The sequence below is a fragment of the Acanthisitta chloris genome, unplaced genomic scaffold (genome assembly GCF_000695815.1).
Source record: "Acanthisitta chloris isolate BGI_N310 unplaced genomic scaffold, ASM69581v1 scaffold8714, whole genome shotgun sequence".
Lineage (NCBI taxonomy): Eukaryota > Metazoa > Chordata > Aves > Passeriformes > Acanthisittidae > Acanthisitta > Acanthisitta chloris.
The window spans coordinates 38,032-45,160 of record NW_008668751.1 but is presented as its reverse complement, the minus strand read 5'-3'; the positions used below and the strand labels follow the sequence as shown (position 1 = coordinate 45,160).

Genomic DNA, 7,129 nt, shown 5'->3' with positions numbered 1-7,129 from the left:
AGGAATGAGTAATAACCAGGGAAGCAGAGTCTTCTGAAGCAAAGGCCAGCTTGACTAAAAAGGCAACAGAACCATCATAGTTTGTAAAAGGAGAGAGAGGGAGGGGGAAATAGGGCAGCAGCCAGACATGGTTTGATATTGTGCCAAGTGGCCATGATACCACAAACTCCCTCCAGCCTGGACAGACTCTAGTGGGTGCCTGCACTCAGCCAGGGACTGTCCATGAGTGCTGTCACACAAGGATGTGTGTCTTAGCTTCTGTGTGGGATGTTTTTCAGACTGTGTGGATGACTGGGTGTTTGAGAGTGGCAGGAACTCACACAGTGCTGGAGCAACCATATATCCCCCATGGAGAATTGGGGAATGTCCTGCCCCTGCCATGGGGCTGCTAGTGACCCATGCAACCTGGAGATGGCTTGGTGCACACCTAGCTCTGTGTTTGTGTGATTAGAAATTCTGGAAGAATGTTTAGAAAATTGCAACTGTTTACTAAACTTTCTTAAGTGTCCAATATTGTAGCTTTTCTTACTGTAGCTTAGCTTATCACTGATAACCCTGAAAGTATAGCTCACTGACTGCTGGTTAGTTATTTCTCTAATTTAACAAATTACTAAGTTGCTTTGATACTAACTTGATTTAAACCCCATGAACAGAACAGCTTTTCCCCATGACAGGTTATTCTTAAAAAAAAAAAAAAAAAAAATTCTATGAGGAAACATAAAGGATTCTTAATTTGTTTTGGTGTATTACTTGCAATTAATGTTGCATCATTGTCCTACATTACTTTACTGAATGGAAAAAATGCTTCTTTAAGCTGAAGTTTCTGAAGTAACAGCTTTATTTATTTTTCTCTGACTCTATTAAGGAAAGCATTCTAGATGAGTGCTTTATGTTTAACATACTAGATTAGCAATAGCCAAGGAAGAAAAAGATTACAAATGGAAATTACAGTCTTTATAGTTGGTTTCCCATGATGCCACAGAAATCTTAGCAAGGGTCTAAACAAAACCCAACAAACTAATGGTGATATTTCCCTTTTACTATTTAAAAGTTATGCAGACAACCACAGTGACAAGTAGCAGGGCAGATACCCACAAAATCCACCCAGAGAATTTCCCTCTATCCAGTTCCATTGTTGTCTAGCAGTTGGAGACCATCTCTAAATCAGCATGCTGTGAAGACCTGCAAGGGTCCTCATGTCCACTGTACATATTTCATGTACTTTATTTTACTGTGACATAACTATTGTCTGGTTCCATGGGCTGAATGAATGACCACTGGTGGCCACAGTGCACACAGGGCAGGACACCTTCCAGCTGAGGCTCACCTTGAAGGGTCCAGCCTGTACTTTACAGAACCTCTCTGCAATGTGAAACAATGTGCAAAGCCTTGGTGACAATACTGAGGTTTTCTGTGGATATGCACTCTTAATCTGAATTAAAATACTAATGTGTACGCATACAGGTTCAAAATTATATTCTTCCAACCACAGAATTTCAATTGAACATACAAAGACTTAGGAAAAAAAGAAGATATTCAAGACCCTCGTCGAAACACCATTATGTTAAATACAGTAAATTATGACCTGAGAATTTTGGTTTCAGCCTTAGAGATAAAATACAGTCATCAGGAAACCTGTAGAAAATCAACAAGTTAGTGAATTTTGATCTATTTGTCTCCTCCTTTTTAAGCCTCTGCTGTATTTTCTGAGTTCACATTTCTTTTGTCTTTATGGCTCTTCATGACTGCTGCCTAGACTTGAACAGCCTGCTGCAATTTGTTTGGCAGGCAACTCACAAAGACTGATTTGTACAGCACCTGATCAGAACTATGAAATAGGCCATATAAATAAAATACAGGAGACTGTGCTTCAAAGCACAATCATGTCTTTTTTGTTTACATTTTTGAAATACCAGACTAGGGCTTTTTCAAAGCAAAGAGCAAATGGCAAGCAACTGCAGTCTTTGTATTTTCTAATACATTTTGTCTGTACATATCATATTTACCAGTGTAAAAGTGGACCTGCTGAAATCAAATGTTAAAGGGTTCAAATGGAAAGTGAAATCCACTGGGGATAACTGAGAACACAGAGACTACAGTTGGTTCAGGAAGACTCTGAGGTATAAATAGTTGGAGAATAAATGTGTATTAGAGGGAATTAGCATGTAAGTTTGTCCTATACTTACCCTTCCTTAATCATTCCTAAACATTCCCAACAGTGTTTGGAGACAGGACGACATCTTGGTTGTAATCCATATAACTATATACTCCTTTTTGTTTTGACTCTATGTGTAACTTTAACAGTACATTATTTTTACTTTAACATTATTTGTACTTTAACATTATTTGTACTTTAACAGTACAGTAATTTTACTGTAAAGATGGTGGGATGCAAGATGGAGTGATGGTGTCCTTGGCACATGTTTAGCAGAAAAAAAACACTGCTGAATTTTTCCTGCAGCATGATTGGCCCATGCAAAGCTGAGTAAGCATCAGTGCTGCACCTGAGACAGCTACCTAGAGACTAAGACAAATGGGAGGACTGTGGAGTGCCTATGTATGGGTCTGTGCAGAAATAATTTAACACAGATACTTCATCTTGAAAACAAAACAATAATGTTTTTCTTTCAGCTGCAAAACGGTTTGAAGTTTGCAGGTGCTACTGCCAAAGCACAATTTTTAATATTCAGAAACTTAAGAAGTAGTATGACCTGCAATTTTGAAGTAATGGTCACAAAGGTTAATTTCTGTGTGCTATGGCTACTTCCCCTACCCAGCTCCAAATAGCACTCATTTGAATTTTAACTCAGGTTATGATAAGTGAAGAGAAAGATGCAATGAAGACAACTCAGCTTATAGTTTTCATATGACTTCATAGAATATGTTAAAATGTAAAGGATAGCGATGTGTTTAAATTCAATTTTCTAACTCAGGCTTAAGAAAGAAAACAGTCTCTTATGATTCTACCTTGATGGATTCTTTCAAATTACTTCCACTGTGAAGGCAAAACCTAAATTTGTGCGTACGGAAAGAACATCTCATTACCACATGCAGTACAAAAGAATAGGTCAGAAAGGGTGAAGTGAGAATATTATTATTTGTTTCTATCTTGCTTCAGTACTGAAACCGGAAGTATGTTCTTTGCCAGTAAGGAGAATATCTAGTCTTAAATACAAAAAAAAAGTCTTTTGAAAATGTCCTTGATAATATATGTGTACTACAGCAATAGAATGAGAAAAGATAACAGGATATATTTTAACAAGATTTAAACCCTATTTTTATACATATTTCTAAACAGTGAAAAGCATCTTAGCATAAATTTACCAGAGCACCAGGGAGGTCGACAAGTTTCCTTCAGTTAAGCCATTATGACATTTCTACAAGGAAACAGTTTTAATGAATCTAATTGAAATTTGTACGTGACACCTTAACTGCTCTTAAATTTGCCTTGTTCATTGCAAAGTGCTCTGAAGCTGTTGTGCAATGAGGTTAGGCCAATGAACATTATCTAAAATATTAGAGATTTAAGATATTCTCACCATTCAATTCCATCTTCATTATTCATGATGAGTAGCACATAACTCTATATGATGCCACTGAAGTTGCTTTTGCCAGTTGTTATGTAGATTTAAAAAAATATAGTAAATTGATGACAGTAACCGAACACATTCACTGATCTACTGCCTTCTTACTTACTATTTATCCAAATACTCACAAGTTATCAAACAAAATACAATCAATAGAACAGCAGGTCCAATAAAATGGTTGCTGTTGAATACATTATAAACAGCCTGATTAAAACCAAAATAAACCAACCTAAAATCAAACAATTGCTTTAAGAATGTTATTGACAGGGAAGAGAAAAGGAAAGAAAGAAGTTGGGGGTGTGTTGGAGGAGAGACTGACACATATCTGGTGTACTCAGCCTATGATTTGAAAATATTTTATAATCACTTATCTAGATGGTGAAGTCCAAAGGCATTTCACAAGAAAAATGCACTATAACTATCCAGAAGGCAGTAATGTAGTCACACCTTATTTCTCCTCAGAGGAGGAAATGTGAAAAGCAAACACAAGAATAATTTTAAGTAGAGATAAAGACAGCATAATAAGTGAAAGAAAGAGAAAAAAGCTACTGAAAGAAAAGACAACACTTGACACCCTCCACAAGCAGAGCCATGCTTTGCCAGTTTCTGAACAACAGCTACCTGGAAGCCAAAACCACCCCAACTTCCTCTCATGCTATGTCCTCTGAGCATGATGATACAGCATCCTTGGTTAGTGTGTGTCAGCTGTCCTGGCTCTTGCTCACCCTCCCAAGCTCTTGTCCATCTCCAACTTACTGTCTCTCAGGTAGCGTGGGAAAAACAAAAAGCCTTGCACTTATATAAGCACAGTTCAGCAATAGTCAAAACATTCTGTTATCAACAGTTTTTAGCACAGAACCAAACCACAGCACCATATGGACTGCTCTGGAGGAATTATTCCACACTTACAGCACACTCTCCACTTCCAAAGCATCTGGTCACTTTTTAGAATTGCCTGTCTCATCAAGAACAGACTACGTAGTTCTATGTAGTTCTATGTAGTTTCATAGCAGGTCTATGAAAGTTGAAATAATTTTATTATTTTTATTATAAAATAAAAATGAAACCAACACGAACCTAAGAATAAATTAATATACTTTTGATTTTTTGTTAACTAATCAACAGTATGATGAAGAAGTGTTTAGCTGTACATGTCTACCAGAGAAAACCTACTAGGACACAAAAAATTATGTATTTTAAAGGCATGCAAAAACGTTAGGTTTACCCCTAAAATGACAGGAAAGTTAATCTGCATGACATAAACTGCAACCAACTGTAAAAACAGCAAGGGGATTTTTACCTTTAATTATCAGCTTCAAAAGATTAGACTCTTTCTAAGAGAAGGGTTATAGAAGATTAGGTATAATTTTTTTCTTGCTAGGAAAAATACCAAGTGACCAAGGTGACAATATTATTGCATTAATCTTAACATTGTTCACAATGTTAAGAACTTAATTTTTTTTGGATAGCATTTTTATAAAAAAAGTTACCCAACAGTTTTTGTTGCTTTTATATAATGCTATATTTAAGAGAAATAAAATTGCAACTCCCTGCCATGGGGAGAGACACCTTACACTAAACCAGGCTATTCACAGTGCCATCCAAATGGCCTTGAACTTCTGTAGGCATAGGACATCCACAGCTTCTCTAGGCAATCTGTTTCAGTGCTTCCCCACTCTCACATTACATAATTTCTTCCTAATATCTAATCTAAATCTCCTCTCTTTCAGTTTAAAGCCATTAGCCCTTGTCTTATCACTACATGCCCTTGTAAAAAGTCCCTCTCCAGCTTTTTTGTAGCCCCTTCAGGAGCTAAAAAGTTGCTATAAGGTCTTCTTGCAGCCTTCTCCTCTCCACGTTGAACAACCTTAACTCTCTGTCTGTCTTCGTAGGAGAGATGCTCCAGCTCTTCGATCATCTTCATGGCCTTCCTTTGGACTTGCTCAGACAGATCCATATGCTTCTTGGATTGGGGGCCCCAGAGCTGAACAGAATACTCCAGGTGCAGTGAAAAAACGTAGGAAAATTCAAGAAAGATAACGCATCTAGCAAAAACTATTAATGCATCTAGCAAAAACTATTTGCTTACTAGGTAGCCAGACATCATGAATCTGTTCTAAAAGGAAACGTGATTTCAAATGGCAGACTTCTGTAAGGACTGATCATATGGAAGAGGGTGATGGTTAACTAGTGATCATTAGCAGTGGTCTCACTTGTCTTCTGTTCCATTGACAACTGTCTCATCCTCTTATGTACCATTTTCTGTTGCAAGTAGACATAACAAGTTACCTTTACCTCACTGGGTTGTGTTGCTGCCTTTTGTCAGTTTTCAAAATCCATTTGTCTAAGCTAGAAAAGAACACATAACCTTGTCACAGCTTAGACTATAAAACTGAAAATGTGCTGTGATAATTTGTTGGGCTTTTTTAAGATAGGAATATTAAAAGACAAAAAAATATCACACACCTGGAATACAGAATACAAGCTTCAGAATGAAAAGCTTATTAAAATGAACATTAGCCTCTCTTTGTTAGAATGGAAATAACTAGGCAGCTAAGCAGATGAAAAGAAAAATATCCTTATTTTCCAATTTTTTTTGTAATATTTTCTTTCAATGTTTTAAGGGAGAATAACCGTATTGCCGTCTAAAACACTAGGAAACATATACACTTGAAGAACAAAGGCTTTTCAACAGTTAATTTCAAGGAAATAAATTGATCACAAAGAGAGCACCTCATTGTACATCCCCAAACTACTGTTACTTGTGACTGCTGTTGCTTCCTGTCTTTTGCTTACAGGAGCAGAGGTTGCCTACAAGCTCAGAAATGGAATACAACAACAGCACTTTGCCCAATGCACCAGCTATTATTCACTCAGCAGCATCTGTAAATCAGAAGCTACTATGTCAGCACCAGTAAGTATATGATGAAAAAAGCATCCAAGTTGACCCCTCTTCTTGATGAAAGAGATTTTGTGTTGGTAACATTTGGCTGGATTGAAGCCTGGGCCTCATCAGTGCCCTGTGAAAGAGGCATCAGTTGGTTATGGAGCAATTCTTGGCATTGCCTTCAAAAACATACTTTAAACATCAGTGAAGCAAAATGCACTTTTTTTTGGTAAGCATGGAAAACAAGCACATATGGTGCTGAGAGAAAAATTAAATTGACTGCACAAATAAAGCACTTGCACAATTTCTCCATTGGGATTTTAATTTTAAGAAAAAATTCAACTAGAAGCAAATAAATAATGCTATGTTTAGACTCACAGAGGAGTTGAGATTTTCATGATGTGAAGTGCAATGGATTTTTAAATCACTAGACTGTGACTGTGAGGACATATTTTGAAGTTAATAGTGAAATGGTAAAAAATTATCAGGAATGTTGCATTATTTTAATAATAAGAAATGGATGCTCTGAGAAGCTAATTGCATTCTGACTTCTTTACTGAAAAAACTGAAAATGCTTTATTTATTTGTTGTGCATACCATTATGAAGTATGGTGTCACTAACCCAGAAACTAAGTAGCATGCTGTTGTGAAAGTT

At 36.7% G+C, this 7,129-nt stretch overlaps 1 protein-coding gene across 1 annotated transcript in view; it reads right to left on the bottom strand.

Moving 5' to 3' along the window:
* Positions 1-7,129, bottom strand: part of LOC103800667 (neuroligin-4, X-linked-like) — a 51,026-nt gene that overhangs the window by 15,139 nt on the left and 28,758 nt on the right. The window lies entirely within an intron of this gene.